Raw genomic sequence first — 3,173 nt, 5'->3', positions numbered from 1 at the left:
GATGGAATATCAATTCCTCGTCCCCAACCTGAAAAGTCAATGTCTTGCGCCCGACGTCTATTACTGCACGGGTAGTGAATAAAAATGGCCTCCCTAAAATAATAGGGGTATGGGCATCTTCGGGAATGTCAAGTACAACGAAGTCAACGGGAATAAATAACCGCCCGATCTTGACAGGTATGCCTTGTGGCCGTGATATGCTATGGTCGGCCATCTGAACAGTTATGTTTGTGCAGTTAAACTTGGTCAAACCAAGTCTCTTAGCCAGAGACATCGGTAAGACACTCACGCTAGCACCAAGATCGCATAACGCGTTATCAATCAAATGGGTACCAATATGACACGGAATCTAAAAACTACCCGGGTCTGACTGTTTGGGAGGTAAATTATTCTGAACTAGGGCCGTCCCTCCCTCGGTCAAAGCTACGGTCTCATGATCATTAATGTGCCTCTTACGCGATAAAATTTCTTTCATAAATTTACGGTAAGAGGGTACCTGTGTCAGCAGTTCGGTGAATGACACAGTGACTTGCAAGCTTTTCAGGAGTTTGGCAAATTTGCCGAATTATTGATTAGCCTTAGTACTCTGCAAATGCCTCGGGAAGGGCACCGTGATGGGTATCTCGAGTCCCTTGTTCCTCTCTTCCAACGTGTCAGCCAGATCAAGCTCCAAATCCTTCGAACGCTTCTTTCCTCTCGAACGAGGTCTTTCAGGCGATGTTTCACTCGATCGAGCACTAACAGGCTCTCGATCGAGTTGTTCTTTATCTACACTACTCGATTGACCAGAAATACCATTCGATCAAGCAGTTTCTTCAACAAAATCACTCGATCGACCAAAAATTTCACTCGATCGAGTAATATCTTTTTTCTGTTCACTCGATCGAGTAGAAATTTTACTCGATCGAGTCATTTATTTAGCACTTTCACTCGATCGACCCCCTGTAATCAGTCGATCGAGTACTTTCCTTGTCGTCATCTCCTTTTCTTCTACAGAACACTGTTCATCAGCATTAATTTCAACACGTCTGGTCCCTCATATGAACGACTGCTCCTCAAATAATTAAAATTACCGTCTCATGTTGATTCTTATCAGCTTGTGACAGTAAATGACCCGGTTTCCTTGTGGACTGGTTCGCGGCTAACTGGGCAACTTGAGTTTCAAGTGCCTTGATAGATGCATCTTTTTGTTGATCACTCAGCTCCCACTGCTTTGTCAAAGACTACAACATCGTCTTCAACTCATCTAGCTCACTTACCCCACCAGAAGTTGATACACCTTGATTAGGTGTAGGAAAGGAAGGAGGCTTCTGAAAGCCTTATTGAGCCTTTTGAGGAGGGACATATGGCTGTTGCTGCTGCGGAGGATGGGTAGGATTGAGCACATTTTGACTTGTCCGCCTCAAATTGGGATGGACTGCCCCTTGGTTGTTGTAGTAGGAACCCCCTCCTTGCCAGTATTGTTGAAAAGCAAGGACTTGTTCCTTCTCTGTAAGATAGCCAACAACAGTGTGACCATCGTTGCTCCCACACCTATCACATGTGACAGTCTCCCCTCTAGTAAGCAAATGGACCGTTTGAGGCTCCCCAGCAGAATGCAACTCCAATTTATCGAACCTGGCATTCATGGCTTCCATCTGAGCCACAACTTGTTTATCGACTGCATGAACTGTTCTAATACCATCCCTCAAGTTCCTATACTCAACACAGTGGTTCGCCATCTCTTCAATAAGGGCCCATCTCTTATCATCGTCATTATTCTCTTGGAATCTTCCGTTAGATGATGCATCAAGTATGGCTCTGTGATCATTGTACAACCCATTGTAGAACTGGTTGGACAGAAACCACGGATCAAAACCATGGTGAGGAAGAGACCTCACCAACTTCTTGAAACGGGACCATGCTTCATAGAAAGTCTCATCAGGTGCCTGCTTGAAACTTGTGATCTTTGCCCTCGGCTGATTGGTGCGCTGTGGAGGGAAATATCTCTTATAAAAAGCAAGATCAAAGGTCTCCCAGTCTCTGACCCCCGCGGTCGTGCGGTCAAAATCAGTCAGCCACTCCCTGGCTGAGTCAGTCAAAGAAAAAGGAAACAGAACCTCCTTAATCTTGTCTTGAGTTACCCCCTTTGTGGCGGGGATAGTAGAACAGTAGTCCGTAAAGACCTCCATATGCTTCCTCGGGTCTTCACCTGCCAAACCTCTAAAGAGATTTCTCTCCACCAGATTGATATAGGAAGGTCGGATGTCAAATGTATTTCCATCCTCAGTCTGGAGATTGAAACCCTTTGGAATTGATGATGCTTTAGGCTCCGAATGACTAGCAATGTTCGGCATCTTTACTGGTTGGCTTACATAACTAGAAGTATCTTCTTCAAAAGATGGATTCTCCGTAAAAAGGAAATGTTGAAGCTCTGGTTTGAAAGTATTCAAGTCTTCCTTTCGTGATTCTCTTCGCAGACGGAGTTTATGCCTGAACAATCTCTCTGGGTCAGAATCAGCTGAAACTAACTCAAACCTGTCTAACCTGGGCATACACAACACTGAAAGAAAATAAATAAGAACTGCCTCAAGGAATAAAAATTCTCTGAGATGGATAAAATAAATGAAACAAAGACAGATAGGGCAATTGCCTCCCCGGCAACGGCACCAAAATTTGACAGGGCTGCCGTATACCTATCAAAAATAACTAACTAAACTAACTATATAGCTAAGGAAGTCAGGTCGATCTCCTCAGGGAGGCAAGATATCTGTAAAAGTCCGTCTATTTGGTCACAAATGGGGGGTGTTTATAACTGATTTCCTAAACTAAAAGCTTTAAAAGACTGAGAAGCAAGGAAAGAGCAGCAAAGGCAGAAAAAGGGTGATAAACTATCAAAAAAGAGGGGACATGTCAGGATTTCGGTTCACTACGGTAGTCTAGTGACTCAACTGTAAACAACTTAGATGAATTACTGCGAGACGGATATGGAAAGGTCCTTCCGGTCCACTTTCTATCCTAAATTACCACTAACTTAACTTCCGTCCTCGTCAGGGTAGTCTACTGTTCATAGCAGGTCTATATAGTCCAATCTTCCGATCCAGGATTAAAGTTAACCAGATTAAAAAGGTGACTCAGAAGCGTGCACTTAACTAAGTCGGTAAATACAGTTATATTGTTATGGGGACAGAGTC

At 43.9% G+C, this 3,173-nt stretch overlaps 1 non-coding gene across 1 annotated transcript; it reads left to right on the top strand.

The window, feature by feature from the left end:
* The first annotated feature begins 1,855 nt into the window (after positions 1-1,855).
* LOC141644998 (small nucleolar RNA R71) lies at positions 1,856-1,960 on the top strand. The gene has a single exon (XR_012544596.1). It is a non-coding gene; the product is annotated as a small nucleolar RNA R71 (small nucleolar RNA).
* Positions 1,961-3,173: the final 1,213 nt, after the last annotated feature.

This window comes from Silene latifolia, chromosome 2, assembly GCF_048544455.1.
Source record: "Silene latifolia isolate original U9 population chromosome 2, ASM4854445v1, whole genome shotgun sequence".
NCBI lineage: Eukaryota > Viridiplantae > Streptophyta > Magnoliopsida > Caryophyllales > Caryophyllaceae > Silene > Silene latifolia.
The sequence above is the reverse complement of the archived record's forward strand: the minus strand, read 5'-3'. Positions and strand labels throughout refer to the sequence as shown.